Source organism: Mytilus galloprovincialis, chromosome 7 (assembly GCF_965363235.1).
Source record: "Mytilus galloprovincialis chromosome 7, xbMytGall1.hap1.1, whole genome shotgun sequence".
NCBI lineage: Eukaryota > Metazoa > Mollusca > Bivalvia > Mytilida > Mytilidae > Mytilus > Mytilus galloprovincialis.
The window spans coordinates 6822442-6843117 of record NC_134844.1 but is presented as its reverse complement, the minus strand read 5'-3'; the positions used below and the strand labels follow the sequence as shown (position 1 = coordinate 6843117).

General features: G+C 32.7%; 1 long non-coding RNA gene across 1 annotated transcript; it reads right to left on the bottom strand.

Annotated features, from left to right (window-relative positions):
• Positions 1-14188: 14188 nt before the first annotated feature.
• On the bottom strand, positions 14189-18115 carry LOC143084376 (uncharacterized). Its single transcript, XR_012981037.1, has 3 exons — positions 18044-18115; positions 16694-16927; positions 14189-14861 (listed from the first exon to the last, which is right to left on the bottom strand). It is a non-coding gene; the product is annotated as an uncharacterized LOC143084376 (long non-coding RNA).
• Between the last annotated feature and the right edge of the window lie 2561 nt (positions 18116-20676).

Here is a 20676-nt window from a genome sequence, read left to right as displayed (position 1 = left end):
CTAGTGAAAGAGAACGAAGGTCGTCAAAAAGAGGATATTCAGGAGTTTACCAGGTCATTGAAAGTCGACTTGTGCCAGACTGGAAACGATTTTTGTCTGTCTCTCAAAACAAAAAATCCTTTTTACATTTCCTTGGTGAATATGTTACATCAAATGTAAATACTAAATTTGACTTGCCGTTTCCAAACGCTTTGTACATGGCTGGTTGTTTTACTGATCCGGAAATTGCAAAAAAACTGACACATAGTAGTGTTATAAGTTGTCCGACATTGCGGTGTAACCATGAAGAAGCTGATACCAGAATGATTTTTCATGCTTTTCACGCGGATGAAATGTTTGTTGGGAAAGACGTCAAGGGTAGAATTGTTATAAAATCAGATGATACTGATGTTCTTGTTCTGGCTGTACATTTCTACCCAATGCTTAAAAATACAAAAGAATTATGGGTTCAAACTGGTTCAATAGGTAGCTTGAAGGATAATAGACGTTTTATACCAGTTCACGACATTGTTTCGTCTATTGACCCAGTTGTCACCGGTATTCTGCCGGTCGTTCATGCTCTGAGTGGGTGTGATTCCACTTCAAGTTTTTTTGGAATCGGTAAAAAGTCAGTATTCAACCTCCTGAGATTAAAACCAAGCCGTTTCAGTAATCTTGTAGCCTTAACACAAGATGATGTTGATAGTGCGGTAGTTGCTGCTAGGGAGTTTGTTGCTGCTTTATACGACTCAAAGTACAAATTTAAGAAATGTCACAACGATTTAAATTTGCTGAGACATCAGTTGGCTATCAATAAAGATAAAAGTCTTATAAAGCTTCCGCCATGTGAATCCGTATTTAAACAACACGTACTGCGTGCAATCTGGCAAAGCAAAGTTTGGGTGTCGGCAAATTTGGCCAACCCAAATAATGGCTCCCCATGTGCTTTTGGTTGGAAAACTGCACAAAATGACAAGTTAGAGCCAGTTTTCTTTGAAGGACAAATGGCATCAGACTTTCTACAAGATCTTATTTGTTCGTGTAAGGGGAAAAAAGCATGCCAGGAAGCATGTGTTTGCAAGGAGCAGGGTCTTCCCTGCACTGATTTATGTTTTTGCCAAAATGTAGGAAATTGTAATAATGTCCAGTCAGTATCCGCTGACATAGCTGATGACACAGATGAAATATCATGAAAATAGTTTTTGTTACAATATTTGATAGTTTTATTTTGGTTTATTATGGGTTTTTTGTCCCACGTTTCAATTTTATGAAATTAAACTCATCATAGATACTAGTACCAAAATTAACGTTCACGTCTTAATGTTTGAATGATTTCTACAAATGCTTGCTCTCATTGTGTAGTTTACCACTCCAATATCTATATTATATCAAAAGGTATCTTGTATTGAGCAAGTTCATTTAAGGAAAACTCAGTGACATGTCTTATCCTTCAAAACTGAAAGGAAATTTAGCACGGCTGCACATTTTTATTGTTTTATTTATAAACTATGCATTTCGGATACTCTTTTAAACACTTTTTTCCTGAAGTATTTAAGAAATGCTATTTGTCGAGGTGAAATATCAAGGTTATTTTGCTACTGGTTTTTATTAGGCTTTAAAATTTGTATACCACGGACTACCTTCAAAAAAGTTAAATATAACGTTCTTTTGACGTCAAGTCCAAATAAAAAACAAAGTTGTATGAACTAACACATTGATACATAGTAATACTCATTTAATTTATTGAATTGATTATTAATTTTGAAAAATATCAATGGTATTGTTTCTTTTTTTTTAAGTGATGACCTTTGACCTTGATTTTCGGCATAATGGTACCAGCTTTCATATTGACGACACATATTTTCAAAAAGTACACGATTTCAGCTTTCCAACGAGCTATTAAAAGTCCATGAGGTATTTAGGTAATTTAAATTTCTGAAATTGTCTGCTCCGCCGCTCCACTACTAGGGTTTAAAGAGCCCGACAAGTGCTTACACGTTATAACTTTTCAATGCAAAAACGAACAAACAGATAGACAAGGTGGATGTAATAACAATCCCACTCCTCTATTTTGGGTGTCATATTATTTTATTCATAGCAGCACTTGTTACTACTTATTGTTTATCAATCCGTCTGTCATTGGCACATTAAAAATTATCGGTTTTTGACCATCATTACTGGACAACACAAATGTTCCAAAAAATGTTTGACGTCTTAATAGTAAATATCTGACTCTTCAATGAAAAAGTGATTGTTATAAGACTGCAAAATTTAAAGCAGGACAAATTTTTGGTTCAAACTGGACAGATTTTCTAAAAACCGGTAAAACGTATTTAAAAAAATGACGCGAAAGATACAAGAGTGACAGTCAAATTCATAGATCGAATATAAACTGACTAAGCCATGGATAAAAAGGCAAAAGACAAACAGACAAACAGACAAATAATATAACACAACACACAAAATAAAAAAATCTAAAGACTAAGCAACATTATTCCGATTAAGCAAAGTAATTCCTTTACACTTATCTGAGTGAGAAACAGAACTCATATCTGTTGTCTCCGCTAGTAAGCTGACAAAAATATAATTGATATAAATGAATTGTGCACTATGTCATTTAAACATGATTCATCCACTGACAGGAAGAAAACACTTTCTCAGAACTATTGTAAGTGAATATTTGTAAAGGAGAATTCCCATATTCAATTTCTATATTATGATAGGCGTTGTCCTCGGAAACGAGAGCCAAGGATAAGTGACTCTTCTCATAGCACAAGTAGGGAAACAAGTCAACTGTTTATTAACCCTACTGAATAATTCAGTTTTATATCAAAACATTTTTAAGAAATCATCTGTTGAAATCTTTTTTTTTAAATATTTATGTTAATAAATAATAGTCTATTTTGATTATTTATCACGATAAATGTTTAAGAGCTTGTTATATTGAAATTTCTAAAATGTCGATCTTTTCAATGCTGCATAACGATAAAAAAAACAATGGAAAATTCAGAATATATTTAAATTTATTTTGTAGTCACCCATTTCCGAAGTGTTCCAAATATACCTTAACATGTTATAATTTCCAAAAATATCACTTCTCCATAACTTATTGATGTAGCTTTTGGGGCAGTCACCAGAATTTCAATACATGTTTAAAGGTTACCCAAGCATAATTTGTTAACCTAAAGCACGTGTGCTATATTCAAACTTACGTTCTAATTCGCCAGACTCTAACGAACATAAATTATTTATACAATAAAACTCAACACATGTATCAGAAATGAGCTCTCCTTGTGAGGGTAGCATACTTTTTATTAACCAATGTATAATAAATCTAAATCAAACAGTTCGTTTCACACTACGGCTCATTCTCATTACTGAGACAATAACAACAGTCATACTGGCTCGATCACAGTCATCAATAAATACAAATATAAAGCAATCTACAAAAAATACAAGTTGAATAAATCATTATAAATAAATCACTTCTTTCAACATGAAAACAACAGATGGTCTTGGTAGTGGGGATAGGAAATGGGTGGGGAGGGGGGGTAATACAGGCAAGGCAGTAGTATGGCGTATGCTAACCAGCGTAAGGCAGAACTTCGAATAGTAACATTATAAATTACATTTAATTTATATCATACAACAAGCACGAGAAACACGAGCCAAAATCATACGATACCTAGAATACCTGTTTTAATGTCGCAATGCGACAAATATTGTCCAATGGGATACATTGTAAACATGACAGGTATTCTAAACACACATGTTTTACCAAAACAAATACATGTGCTTCCGTACCATTATTAAATATATATCTTTTAATCAATTAAAATAAACAGTTATTTCATCAAATGGAATATAGAAAGATGTTGCTTGATTGTCAATGAGACAACTCCCCATAAAAGACAAAACGACACAGTTAAGTATTGGGTCACCGTGCGGCTTTCAACAATAAATAAAGCTAATTACGCATATTATTGACACACGAAATGACATGTGTACAGCAAGTCAAACGGGAAAACTAACGGCCTTATTAATGTACAAAATAATGAACGAAAAACAAATATGTAACACAGCAACACATAACAACCACGTGCACTGAGTTACAGGTTCCTGACTTGGAACATGCTCATACGAAATGTGTTGGGAGTAATATGTTAGCGGGTGTCCAGCCCTCTCTTAATTTGGGACAGTAGTGAAACAGTACAACGTAAGAACAAACAATACAAAAAAAGTTGAAAAAGGATGGTACAAATAGAAATACATCTAACAAAAAAACGCGTTATGCACGGTGATGACTGCTGTACCCCTTTATTGACAATTTTACCTATTATGTCTGTTTTGTTCACGCATCGTTGTTAACATAATGGAATTTGATGCATGCAACTGTCATACAAGTGAAAGGTTTAGCGCTATCAATGCAGATTCAATCTACCATTTTCTACATTTGAAAATTCATGTACAAAGTCAGGAATATGACAGTTGTTGTCCATTCGTTTGATGTGTTTTATCAATTAATTTTGCCATTTGATTAGGGACTTTTCGATTTAAATTTTCCTCGGAGTGTGATTTTACTTTTTATTTGTACATCGCAACAACAAAAAAACACTAAATAAAAATCTTAGAAGACAAGTTGCAGTTACCTTCCGCTATTTCTAAAACCAGTTGTTGGCATGGTGCGGGTTAAGTTCTTCTCGCATAATTTATGATGACATGATACTTTGCTCATTGTTGAAGGCCGTACGGTGACCTATAGTTGTTAATGTCTGTGTCATTTTGGTCTTTTGTGGATAGTTGTCTCATTGGCAATAATACCACATCTTCTTTTTTATATTAACACCTAGCTAGAGGGATATTGGTTGATTTCATATGATTAATACAAAATCTTTCATTTTGTTTGATTGAGGTCTGGCGCTAGCCATTGATTACGATCTACTCCCTTCCTCTCCACGCTTGGCAGATAAAGCCAGCATTTGTGATAACAACTTATTCCAAATACATTTTTCTTGACAGATGTTAGTACTTGAGCTATTTGTCAGTATGGTGGTAAAAACACGGTAGCGTATAGAGTCTACAAATTTTGTGAAGCAGGAAAGGCAAATATACGGTGACATTCCAACATTTGTGCAAGAAAATTACACAAATAACTTATATTACTATGTTTTGGGTTAAATAAAGCTAACAGTAGTATACCGTTGCTCGAAACTCATAAAGACTTGTAATGTTGCACAATCTGTACCTGGCCACTGTTTAGCTACATTTTCTACATTTACACGTGGTCATGGTATAGGCACGTTTTGATTGAATTAAAAAATTTTACCTCATGAATTTAAAATTATCTCTGAATCTGCCAAGGGTGGATAGGAGGAGAGTGGATCGTAACCCTTGACTTGCGAAAATGACCACTAGGTGGCTTTTGACTATTCTTCTCTTTGGTCTATTCATATTCTACATCCCAAGTCTATACTATGTTTGATTAATTACTGAAAATTTGTCTGCTTTAAGATCCTTTTAGACGAATATCATTAACTTGTAAACTTTAATTTTATTATTAGCACATATTTAAAACTTTGCGTCCAATTAAATTGGCGTTTTAATTTTCATAGTAAACACTTTTTCTGTGTACTAAGTAACTACGCATGAATGACCAAAAGGGTGGTTTTGCATTGTATCGTAACCAAGATATGAAATTAAAAATTGCCACTGCCTATTTTGAAATAAATGCTGTGTTCCAAATTCAATAAAATAGTTTGTAATTAGAGTTTACCTTGATTTTTATATATCTTGCTATTTAAATCTTTCGATCTAAAAAATGCTTTTGACGATTGCAAGTTTTTTTCATTTATGATTCTTTTTTATCATCTATGCATTTCTTTGTGAACGACAAAAACCTGCATATTAAAAATTTAAAGGTAAATACAATAGTAAACAAGACAAACTCTTACGCCTTACATTTCTTTACTTGCAATTCTCAATGTCAAACAGCTGACAAAATCTAAATTCGTTTTGTTTAGAAGTACTCGAAGGGAGTGTGGCGGAAACATTTTATAGACCGAATAGTTGGAAGTTCGAACGGACAAACAGACACCTCAGTCTTTAGTACACTTACACACGACATGTTTTGAATTTAATTTGTGACTTCTTAAGAGTGAAAAGTTGATTTGATGAAAAAATGAGATATCACATTGTGAATCAATTAATTTGGCAGGGGTAAAATTAATAACACATTCAAATACAAACTTTTTAAGTCTCTTGTGGAAGGTTGTGTCAATGGCAATCATACCACATGTTCGTTTTTATATGTATGAATATTGTATCGACCAAAAGTCTAGGTCCTATAATAGTTATCAAAGGTACCAGGATTATAATTTAGTACGCCAGACGTGCGTTTCGTCTTCATAAGACTCATCAGTGACGCTCATATCAAAATATTTATAAAACTAAACAAAATTGAAGAGCATTGAGGATCCAAAATTCCAAAAAGTTGTGCCAAATACGGCTAAGGTAATCTTTGCCTGGGATAAGAAAATCCTTAGTTTTCTTAGTTTTTTTTTTAAATTCAAAGTTTAAAGAGGGACTCAAACTATAATGGTGTACTTTTATAAATTGTAGCTTGGATGGAGAGTTGTCTCATTGGCACTTATACCACATCTTTCTATATCTTTATATTATACAAAATATTTTGAAAAAATAGTATGCACGGGGTACACACTTTTTTTTATCAAAGTACAATCTAAATTTTCTACATTTTTATTTTACAATGCGACAACACCAAACAAAAAAAATACAAACAATTCCAAAAGACTTTTTAAAATGATTTATATTCCCCCAACATTATCTGATTAAAGGTATTGATTTGCAAACAAATCGCTTAGATAAGTTACAGTCGTGGTCATCTAAACTGAAACCTGCAGAAATCTTATAAATCTGAACACGTTGTGTTATATTTCCTGGTTTGGGCTCTCCACTGCCCTAAAGTGGTGAGTATTGATGAATTTGTTTATGGTAGTTGTATTTTTCACACTTCCATTGATACACGTGGCCATGTTGACTACCACCAACCCATCCACCGAGCCACGAAGAGCCATTTCGTGATTTCCTATCCAGTTCATTTTTTCAACAGACAAAATGTTAGTCAGACAAGAAGCATGGTATCTGCAGAAGTCGTTTGCGACGCTCCATCTCACTGTTCTGTCACATATATAATAACATCGAAAGACTTTTCATTAAAATTCCAGCCATCACGACATGGTTTAAATCCAGCTCTATGCCAGATATAATTCGATAAAGCTTCTAAGTTGATATAATTATCTTTCATTGTACAATTGTTGAAAGGGAAACCCTTCTGATTACAATTTTTCGAAAGGTACCCTAAATACAAACAAAGAGTCTATCCAATTAGTGTGAATAACAGTAATAAGAAGGAGGTCACTTTCCATCTGAACAGTCTTCGATCATTTGTGTTTTTATCTAACGTTTGTAGGGTGTCATAGTTCATCTCTGCTCTGCTCTTCATGCCATGGTAGTACCCATCATTCCTGTCTTCACTGATATTCATATTAGCATCATATGCCGCTTTAGATATGACGTCATATTCATCGTTTTCTCTATCAGAATGGACGTTACGATCTAGCTCAGCAATTCCATTACACATATTAGAATGAAAACCGGCAATCATATCTGTTGACTCTCATAACAACTCACACAATGTTTATGTTTTTAAAGATATAAAATAAGTATCAATTAGCCGGCAAATAACTTTGTAAGGGCTATTTATAAAAGTTTTAAAACAAAATCCACTTAGGTCCAAATTCCTTCCCACATTTAATAGATACAAGTAGATGTTGTATGAGTGAAAGTGATACAACTCTCCACTCTAGTCACAATGTGTTAACGTAAACCATTATAGCTCTAAGTTATGTCATTTCGGATACTCAGTGAATATTTTAAAGTAGAAAAATCCGATGCAACTTTTGTACATTATATAGACGTTATATAATTTTCTTCCTAATTCAGTTTCTATATTTGATTAGCGTCGACCACAGAAAAAAAAACTGATTACACGAGAAGAAACGCTAAGTGACTCTTCTTATAAAAAGAGAAAGGAAACAAATCAGTTGTTTGTAAATGTCATAAGCACAATGAATTACAGGTTATTTCAAAACCACAACCTTACATCTTAAAGAAATTATCTGTCCAAATATGTTTTTTGAAATATGCATGCAGATAACTGATAGTCGCATTTTATTATTCATTGAAATAAATGTTTAAGAAAATAAAGTCAAGCGATGTAGATAAAAAAAAAACAAACACTGAAGATCCAGGCCAAGCGTTGGAGATTTCAATCCGGGCAATAATTATAAAGTCAAACGCTGAAGATACTAATTCTATCGCTATAGATCCCAAGTTGAGCGCTGTAGATTTATAGTGCACTGTAGTTATAAAGTCGAGCGCAGAAGTGCAAGTGTAAGTTTCAGTGTTGTAGAAATGAAGATCAGCGCTTCTGAATGGTCAAAATATCTATTGCTGTAAATGAATAACTGACTTCCCATTAAATTATATTAATGTTAAAATTACTGTACTACGGAGCCTTGTTGATGTCTAACTAATAAAGATTTTTGCTGTATAGAATCCAACGCTGAAGATATTAATTTTAGCGCTGCAGAACTCAAGTCGAGTTGTAAAGATGTAAAGGTTTAAACTCTAGCGCTGCTAATGAAAAGTCTCGTGTCTAAAGTTTAGCGCTGTAGATTTTAGGGCCATCGCTTCAGATGTAAATTCCAGCGCTGTAGATCACAAGTTCAGCTATTCAGTTGTGGAGTTCAGCGCAGTAGATACTCAGCGCTGGAAATTTTAAGTCATACGCTGGATTTGTAAATTATAGTGCTGTAGATCAAACGTCTAGTGCTGGTGATGTAGATTCCAGTCCTGGAGATTTAAAATCCAGCGCTGAAGAGTTTAAGTCAATCGCTGAAGATTTAAAGTCCAGCGTTATGAATCAAATGTCTAGCGCTGATGATGTCAAGTCTAGCGCTGTAGATGTATCGTTGACTTACAGTCCACTTATCTTTTTAATTTCAGATTCATGCTTAAATAAATACTAAAAACATATAAATGAATTATTATTTTAAATGATGAAATAAACGCCACGGCTCACAAATTATTGAAACATTAATTTATCAGAAAATAAAGATGAAATTTAAGCATGATCATGCATCACAAATGATCAAAATTAACACACTGTTAGTTTGTGATATTCGAATAACCATCTCCAAAGTGTCTATTTCTAATCCTAGAAAAGTCATAATACACGAAGGACCTTAAATTTTCCTCCGCTAGAGGAACTCAAGTATCACTGAAAATAATCATAAAATTGTTCATCATGTTAGTGAGATGCAAACATTCCCCCAACCTAGCTTCTCCGGCAAGCAGGAAATCGTCTAAATAATGCTCTATTGATTCCTTGTGCGATTGAAAACGGATCAACAACTCTACAAAAACATGAAAACTTTTCGAACAGCGTGCACGCCGCCGAGCATACCATTGGTAGCGCTTTCTGAAAATAAAAGTTGTCTTGAAAGTAGAAACCAAATAAAACATTGATAATCTTAATGCTTAGACTATATCCATTCGTGTCATTTCTGCTCCCTTTCCTAGTTTACAAATAGTGCAAAGAACATTGTCAAATGATGTGTATTGCACAGTTGCGAATTGGGGGTCAATAAAACTGTTAATACTATACGTGAATTTTAGAGCCTTTTTAGGCTTAGTGGCCTTTTAGCTACAAGCCCAATCGGTGATAAGCGGAGGTTGTAAAAAAAGGTATGTTTTAAAAAGGGCCCATTGTTTGCCTTGCCTGAATCACATCTACCTTTATTGTTGTACAAGAAACATTTACCTGCATTCATTTGGGTTATTTAAGGTTCTTGTGTCGGAGTTACACCCTGGTAAATATACAGAAGCCATAACTCCATGTCTACACAACCCAAATTTATTGATGGGTTTCTGGCACATTTTTGTCAAAAGTGTTGATCATAGGTTAACCAACCCATATCAGCACATCTGCCAGTCCCCAATTTTACATAATGAATATACTTAAGTAAACCCGGGGTATTACTAGGATGTGAAGCTGCATAAATGCTAGTATAGATTAAGATAACATTAAAACATGTATTGATGTCGGATATTTTCTTTTCGTATTTTGGCTTTAAATTAAGATTTCCATTATTATCCATAACTGCAGTCCTTGTTTCAGAATGAGCAATTACCAATAGGTTTTCTAATTCTACATATTCCCCACTAATAATTTTGTATCTCACTTGCTGTGAAATGTAAACCCAAAGGTCATCATTGAAACTTTTAACTGGGGCAATATTATAATTATCATTTACAAGTATGATGGAATTAGTGAGATTTATGTCTAACAAATCTGTATCTGGGGTTGAGCAGAATGCTCTAGCTATTTGGTCCTTTGATTCAGGCACGATGCGTTGGGTGACAATATCTGCCACCTGCTCCAACTCTAGACTCAGGCTAGCAGTCGGCTGCTGCTGGGGAACACGCTGAGTAGTAGCCTTCACACTTCCAGTCCTCCAGGTAAATAACTGCTTCCCCATGTTAAGAATGGTGTGCGGAACCTTGTTGGTCGACGCATACGGGCTCCTAGTCTTCCGGGGCGTTCTTCCCATATTACTTTCACACAATCTGAAAAACTAATATGTGAAATGAAAACAACATATCCTTTTAACTTATTTCATGCAAGTGTGTCCGACGGTTTAATTCAGAACGTATATCGATCCTCGCTATAGAGATCAATTAGTTATGCGTTTAATGGATTGTTATACAAGTTCACGCATAAACGTTAAATCCCGCTGCAAAACTTACCAAAAATTTATCTTTACTGAATCTTATGAAACACATTTGTTTTTCTTTTCTGATAAGTACACTTTATATTAAGTAGAAATATTGATACTTTTTACTCAATAAGATCATTGTGTTATAGTGTACTCATCACAATAGCATACAATATGTTTATTTTGATATGATTTAAAAATGAAAGTATAACAGTACCTATTTTTCCTAGTTTGTGACAATACAATAAATGCCGGGAATTTGTTGACAAACACGTCCTCTAAAGGTAACAAATATGTTGTCAATCTATAAATCCAGTATCTTATTAATTTCAGTTTCAAATAATTTTTTGTTTAAATCAGACTGATTTTTCACAAAGTATGATTTATCCCAACCTAACACAAAAACATGGTATCTGTGGTGTATTGAAAAAATTACATAGAAGACCAAATTTCGTCAATTATATCACTTTTTGATATTAAAAAACAATCATATTATAACATGTATAAAGTGTTTTATCAATTAAATGTATTACATCCTTGTTCATGTCATCCTTTATTTTCTTTATATCTCGTCAACAATTTATTATACATGCATAACTTTGTACTTCATACAAGAACGAAATTTCAACGAGACTGAAACGTCAGAAGAAAACATCCATAAAACGGTAAGTATACTTTGAAATGTTATTCCATTAAAAAATTAAGCCTATGTTTTATCATTTGAAAATTTGACTAAAATAGATAACACTTGGGCGCAGCAAGTATTTGTATTTTAGGTAATGACGTACATACATCTTTTTTTATATTCAACAAAAAGGTGACATGGCGAACACATTTATGTAATTATAATGATATATTGGTGTAAGTTATGTATATGATATTTGTAATGATTAGTTGGTGTGTATTTTTAACTCTTTTTCTTTATAAAACATAGTAAGGTTACGAACTTGATTTATCATACATACGTGATATACCTATGCTGTCAACTATTTAATCACAATCCAAATTTAGAGCTGAATTCAGCTTGAATGTTATGTCACATCGTTACATGTTACAAATTAACAAAAATGTCTGCGTGGTATGTTTGATATCAAAGTTGAATAACTATTTCCTCACCTTTAACATGTTTAAAGCCTATTGATTGAACAATAGGATATCACGTTTTTTTTCAAAATACTGCTTATCTTAATAAATGTCTTTTATATAGTTCTACTATATCTTTCCATTTTTGAAACGTTTTACTGTGTATATTTAGTTGGTTACCTTTATCCTTTGATATATAGTGTGCATATTTCAGTATAAAAACACATGTAGACCAGTAAGGGATTAAGCTTAAGTGACTGTCTTAGTTTCAATAGAAAAAAACAAGTAAAGGTGAAAGTTCCAGTTAAAGAAAATCATTTATCTTATCAAAATCGGCATGAATTTACTCTAATTTACTGTAATAAACTGATATTTTTCCGTATGAAGTTGCCTTTGCATCGAGACTTCTCGTTTGAACATCGACTACTGCACCGCTAACTTGCGAGAGAAAAGATAACAATTGAAGAATTATATACTGTAAATATCAATGTCATGATCCGGTAAACATTGACAACAAACTCGAAAATTAATAATCTTTTGATAAAATTAATAAAACTATCACTTTATAAAATGTTACTTACTAATAATACTTAACACTACAAACTGCTCAGAGTCTGAATTGACCAGTTTATGTGCTCGACCAGTAAAATTGAGCACACCTTTTACTCGACTAGTCTCGACATTGTCTCGACTGTATTTAACCGTATTCAAGTGTACTCGACTAGGTCTCGACTTTACTTAATTAGTCAGATTCAGTACTTGATGATCTTTGTGTAGTCTAAAATGGTCTTGACCAAGGCTCGACCTGTCTCGACATGTCTTGACCTGTCTCGATCTGACTCGACTCATTCTCAACCAGTCCCAACCTGTCTCGACTCGTCTTGACCTTTTTTTTTATAACTTTTTCAAATCAACTTGGATTTTCATCAAACTATGCAGCTGTCTTAGATATGTATTAAGCTTACTGAATCCCATGTCATTTAGTGTTTTGTTGTATTGCTGTAAAATTTAAGAATTAAAGTAATAAATGGATCGGACAGAAAACACTCCATTCAACATTCTGCAATAATGCTTTCGATTGGACAGAAAACATAACATTAAACATCACGTAATAATGTTATCGATTGGACAGAAAAAAATACATTAAACATCCCGCAATAATGTCATGGATCAGACAGAAACACTTAATTAAACATCCCGCAATAATGTTATGGATTTGACAGAAAACATTGCATAAAATACCATAGTGTTTACTGAAAACATTACGCAAAACGGTATGCAAATAATTTTAAATTTACCAAAACAAGATCACAAAGACAAGAGAATGAACTCATAACCTCTTGTAAGGTTTGAGATCCTGGTCCACCAGCTGCGACCTTGTTTTCCTCACAAGTAAAACTATAATTAACATTTGTATGCGTTTGGTACGAGAAATCGAGGAAAGGTAATGTGCGACACAAATATTCCAGAATTAAACAGTGACGGTGTTCGTTTGATTTGTAGAGAGATTACTAAACCTTAAATAACCCTTAGTTCAATCAAATTGAGAATGGAAATTGAGAATGTGTCAAAGAGACAACAACCCGACCAAAGAACGGACAACAGCCGAATAACTTACTTGTAAGCAGGAAATCTTTTCCAACAAAAAACATGATTCGAAACACAAACCTAGAAACTTTGTATATATTGAACGATATACTACTGGAATGTTGCTACATAAAAATTAAAAGTTTCAAAAAATTTCAGTTCATACTATATTTCTATCAATTTACAATCTGTAATAACAGCACATTTATTTTTTTTTATAAACATAAAATTGAGAACGGAAATGGGGGATGTGTCAAAGAGACAACAACCCGACCATAGAAAAGACAACAGCAGATGGTCACCAACAGGTCTTCAATGCAGCGATAAATTCCCGCACCCGGAGGTGTCCTTCTGCTGGCGTAGTAGTATATATATGTACTACTGTACAAGTGTAATATTGCTCCACTCCAGACACTTTGTTTTTAAATTTAAATGAAAAGTTTGTCGAGTTTTTTTATATACATATATAATGTCACTGTCGTGGGTGGATAAACGTCGAATTGCAATGGGTTTTGTGGTTGAATCTGTTTATCTTAAGACTTTAGGCGATATGTTTACGATGATATGGAAAAACATCTTTTCTCTGTAAAGTCATCAGTTATTGTTGCCTTATTTGTGATGATAAGAAAATTGGGATTAAGAAAATGATAAATTGGCTAATAATTAGACAAATGAATATATCACACTCATACAATATGATAAATTACATTTAGTTAATATAAATATTAAACACTCATTCGAAATATGAATTACACTCATTATATATATAACACGTATTCGATAAAAATAACCAAAGTTTAAATTATCTAAATATGACACTTCTATTCATTTGTATGATGTGTTTGAGCTTTTAATTTTGCAGTTTGACGATGGACTTTCCGTTTTGGATTTTCCTTGGAGTTTAATATTTTTCTATTTATTTTTTTACATTCATTGGACACAAATATATAACACTCACTCTATATCAATTACGCGCATTTCACAAAATAACATTGACAAATTAAATAATTGATAATATACATATGTTGAAGAATATCAAGATGTATATAAATAAAGTAATAGTATATCTTTAAGTGGTTCATTTTTATCCAAAAATACTAGCGTAACGCCGATTCTTGTTACGTCTTTTATATGTGAGCGAGACAACATTATTCTACAACCTCAGTTAGTGAGAAGGTATAGGATAGCTGACTGCCAAACATGTTAAAACTAAGATGCAGATCAAGATTTTTTGTGAAATATTCTCCCTGGAAATAACTGCACTGTTGCTTGATTCTGATACTTGTATAGCAATGGTTTTGTTCTTGATAGCATTGTCAAAACATTTTTCTAGAGCAGTATTGAATACTTGACCTGAAAAAAAGAAAATAATTCAATCAAAGTGACAACTTAAGCGGCTTCAAAATTAATTGTTATCATTGTCCAAATGAAGAAGCTTGTACATGAATTGAACAACATATGTGCTGATTTTTTTTTTTGTTTGTTACATGAACAATTGAATATTAAATAAATCTACTCAAATATTGCATCGAAATACAAAGTGTTGTTCATTCGCTTCATGTTAATTGTAATTAACACTAATTTTTACACATAGTAAAGGCTTGAATAACCAATAATGGTTATGTCGTATTATGATAAGTATTTCCTGAGATAAACAAAATGGATGGGAGAAATATATTTATTAAAATGAAAGACAATGAAATTGTGGTACAAATTTCTATTCAGCAATCAATTTGCTTATTATTATTAATGGGTATGAGAACAAAGTCATATACTGATCTCAGAGAAAAAATCAAAACCGAAAGTTATAATCATATGGCAAAATCAAAAGCTCAAATTAACACATCAAATGAATGGATAATAACCGTTATATATCTGACACAGTATCGGCATTTTCTTACGTAGAACTGGTAGACTAAACCTGGATTTATAACTAGCTAAACCTCTTACTTTTGTGACAGATACATATTGTATTGAACAAAACAAACAGACAGACAGACATAATAGGTGAAATTTCAAAAATAAGGGTCAACATTATATTATAAATTTAATCACTATAAAAACCAAACAAATAGATAAGCAAAGAAAAAAGGAATAAAAAATACAACGCACATAAACAAAAACAAAAGACAACAAAACAAACATAACCCATATCACAATAACAAGATGATGGGTTGCAACGTACCGAGTCACATTTCAAGGTGATATTACCACAAATCGACTAAACATAATAAGTAATAATTTACAAGGACATGAGGGCGACTATTTGATTCAATGAATTCGGCACATCACCAATCTTGATTCTTACTTTGTCTCTTCAAATAGCGTTACTTTGAATTTTCAGTAACAGTGAATAGATATTCTTAAATATGTTAGTCGTCATTTTTTTCTACATTTCTGATATATTTTGTGTAGTTATATACTATATTGTCTTAGGTAAAGAGAGTATTGGCGCTCACCAGCATACACAACTGCTCCGTGTGATTGTCCGTAGCCAAAAGCCCACATCAGTGTGTTCTTGATTGATGTTGAAAATGTTTTTTGCTTATTCTTTTAGCATTAAACATGTAGGTTTCGAAGATGAAATGTCCCACTTTCAGTCGATATCCGATCATTGGCCAATACTTCGGTACTCATTATAGTATAATTTATATCAATAAAATTGAGAATGGAAATGGGGAGTGTGTCAAAGAGACAACAACCCGACCATAGAACAGACAACAACAAACCTTTCTAAAATTTGGATTCAGCTATTTATTTGTCCTTTTTTTGGTTATAAATATCATTTATCTATGACTTTTGAACAGCGGTATACTACAGTAGCCTTTATTCATTAACTGTTTCGGTTCTTAAACATCATTTCCTTTGGCTTTCAGCTATGATTATTTTAGCGTTTTTCTTGAAGAGAAATCCAGAAAAGCGCTTCGGATACATGAAATTTATTATGTGTTGTTTTCATATTTGTTTTTCTCATTAAGAGTCTTCTGTAGCTTTCTAAATGGTATGGGTTTTGCTTATTGACAAAAGCTGTACGATGACGTATACTAGTAGTTGCTTTCATCCTCCACCTCTTATAGTGTTGAATTTATACTTGTGATAGTTGCATTGACAGTTATAGCAATATATTTACTTTAATAAAACTACTATGTATAAGGTATGAGTAAAGTTTCTACATAAAGCCTCACCATTGCAACATTCATATTGTATGGCATCATGATGTTTGTTGTATACGATATCCCCACAGCATCCCTGGAATGGTATCTTGTAATAGTTGATATTATGGCAGCAACCTTGATGTGATATATTATACAACTTGTTATTACAGCAACCGCTTACAGATCTGTTGTATACGTTACCTTGACAACATCCTTGTGTGATCCTGTCATAACTTTTCATCAAACATCGCATTTTAGTTGCTCCTAGAATTATAAAAAAGCACAAACATAAGCATCATTCTATACATTGTTGGATGGGGTGTTGTCTCTTTGGCACTCATACCACGTCTAGTTATGCTTCCGTATGGCACATGCTTCGTTGAATTAAAAAAATAATTACTAAAATGACAATACGAAAATGTGATGTGTTGCAAAGGATTATGTATTCAAAGAGCATCCAAGAATAGACAAACTATAGAAAAGTCGTTGTCATACATAGGATTATTTGTTCATTTCAAAGACCTTCAAGATACACCTTAACAAAAGAATAGAAAGGTCTCATACAAGGGATTATTTGTTCCATATGCAACAACCTTTTATTTATTTTTTACCTGAATTATAAAAAAAAATGGTACAGTTATTGATATATACTTTGATATATATATATTTATATATATATATATATATATATATATATATATATATATATATATATATATATATATATATATATAGATAACTACATTAACTAGCACTACATGTATTATGTAAAATTCCACTTTCGAGTGATGTCCTTCAGAATTATTCGCGCTGTTTGACGTCATTTAAAAGTGAAATGTTAGTGTCTAAATCCCTGAAATATAAAAATTCATCAATCATCTTCGGGGGCGTCAAGATACAGCATAGACTAGACAGCAATGTTTTCTCCCAACATGTAGGTACTTAATAACAATTCCCTATCCAAAAGCAGTGCCGATTCATAATAATAAAAAATTAGTTTGCCGAATGATTCGTTCAATATAACATTATATAAATAACACATAGCTGAGAGGGTGATAGAACAGATTGGTAACCCGAGAAGACATAGTCAACCGCGGTGAAGCCAACGTGGACAATGCTTTTTTTTTATATTCAACGGAACGTTATATGCCAAACAGTGTCATTTTTTATAAAATCTAATTTTCATTTCCAAGTTGCAAGCATTATTTACCATGACAGAACGGGACCGTTTTATTTAAGTCATTAATTTATAATACCTAATCCCACATCTATTTTATCATGAATATTTTATTCATCAAGAAATTGTTAAACATATTTTTATTTTATCGCTGCAAATCAATACAAATCTAAACTGTGAAAACAGTATACAGTATATCTTACCTATAATATTGAATAAAAAACAAATCATCATGGTTAAATAATAGTCATTCATTATCATTATAATAAAAATAAAAATAAAATTGCATAATTGTATTCTTATATTGAGTTAAAACTTTCCAAATATAATATTTATAAATGGGAATATACATTATGAAAGATATGAATTTATATAATACAAAATTCCAATGATGAGGAAATAGAATGGTCATAATATGGTTTTCCTATGAATGTTCAATAATAACCGACTTCCTGTACTTTCTATTTATGACGAGAATGTTAACATGACTGTTCTACGGAGCACTTTTCATCTAATATAGATATAAAGACTTGTATATAGACTAACCTGTTGGTTTTCCCGTTTGAATGTTTTTTTTTACAAAAAAATGGAAGTTTTTAACGACCTTGACTGGCTATACAGCCCTTGCACGGTCGGTATAAAGTTTGTTTTACATGTCACTATTGAGGCCCTTTATAGCTTCCTGTACGGTGTGAGCCAAGGCTCAGTGTTAAGCGGTTTACTTTTACACATTTCTACTTGGACGAGAGAATTGTCCTATTTGCACATCTTCTTAAATCTATTGAGTTTTAAAAATCACGTTTAATTTCTAAATCCGAAACCGCAAAGAGTCTAAATATCAAGGTGGAATTGATAAAAAGATTGAAACGGTGGACAAGTAAAATCAGGGTTCCCACAGAGGAATTTTAGTCTGTCCGTGTGAATCGGAAACATATTTGAACCTCTGACAATTTCAATCTTTTCATTGATTGATCCTCGGGATTCAAATCCTTCTACGGATTTTAGATCGGGATACCCGGTTTCTAAAGTCAATTGCTGCAGATTAAAAATCCAGCGATGGAGATTTTAATCCACCAGTCTAGATATCAAGTTCAGCGCTTTAGATGTTTATCTGAGTAATGCAACTTATGACAGTAGATTTTACGTCAATCGATGATTGTGTAAAGTCCAGCACTGTAGATCACACGGCAGGCAATGGTGAGGTAAATTCAAGTACTGTAGATTTTAAGTTACGAACTGTAGATTTTAAATCCAGCGTTGTTGATTTAAGTTAAGTGCTTCTGATTTGAGTTAAGTGCTAAAGATCTTAAATCCAGTGCTTAATACTTACATCCAGCGCTGTATATTTACAAAACAGATAGAAAAGATCGAATAGATAATTGTTGAAGCTTTTATATGTTGCTTTCTAGTTGTATTTTGCCTTTTTTATCGCTGGTGATTGTTTATACGTATTAATAGAAGCAATGATGAGAAAGTTACTATATAAGTAGTTTTCCAAACGTAAGCGTACAGTATGTCTATAAGGAAGTTAATTCGCGTCATTATGCATAATCCATACACATTAGATGGAAGAGGGTCTGTACGGGGTGAAGGGATAGACAATCTTACAGAAAAATGGACAACACAAAAAAGAATAGAGAATACTTGGATGCTTAAATATAAAGGAGGAATAATTTAAGAATGCTTAATTTAAGGTCAAACTTGTAATACAAAATATTAAAAAGAATAAAGAATTTAAGTACCCTTCATTGTTATTTACGTATGATGACATATAATATTATTTTTCAAATCAATTTGAAAATTAAATTTTAAAAGTATCTATTTCCTTTAGTTTGTCGCCAACAAATTATAGAAGATCCTGTAATATGACATCACAGTAAATTTTTAATGAAATAAGACGTCGTGGGTTGTCCATTTGAGGTGGGTTGATGAGTTATGATGCAGCTAACAAATATCTCTGGCGAACAAACAAAAAAGCATAAAAACATAAATAACATAGTCTTCTAAAATAATGGGTCAGTCACCAGATATAAAATCTTATTCCAAATAGGTTATAACATGCCACTGCTTATGGTGCATTGTTTATAGACCTCATAAATTATGATACAATCCAGGAAAAAGGGAGATAATAAGAAAACAAGAATTACAAGTCCAATAAAAACAGGCAAGATCATGCTAGTGAAGCGACATAGATACAGCAAAACCTTCACAAATCAGGCCACAAAAAAAAAAGTACTGAACATTATGTAAAACTCATTACATTAACTGCTTGATAAACGAATTAGGTATTGACAATTCACTTGGAAACTCAACATATACACTCACGACACTTACCAAAGAGGAAATCCTGGATAATCATAGGTCTGTTCTGTGTTCCTTTGGAATTTCAACCAAAGATGACGAACTGGATCTGCCATCACTGTATTGGATACCTAAACTACATAAGTGTCCTTACAAACAACGGTATATTGCTGGGTCTTCCAAGTGCTCCACGAAACCTCTTTCTAAATTATTAACATCTATTTTATCAGCAATCAAAGACGGGCTTCAAAGTTATTGTGAAACTGCCTATTCTAGAGGGGGCGTGAATCAGATGTGGATACTTAAAAATTCCAAAGATCTTTTAGAGTACATACAATCTAACTCTCTTTCATCTTGTAACAGTATTAAAACATTTGACTTTTCTACTCTGTACACTAGTATTCCACATTCCAAACTAAAAGACAAATTGAAAGAGTTGGTATTGCTTTGCTTCGTAAAAAAGAATGGCCAACGTAGATACAAGTATCTTGTCTTAGGGAGGGATAAATCCTACTTTGTAAAGGATCACTCTGAT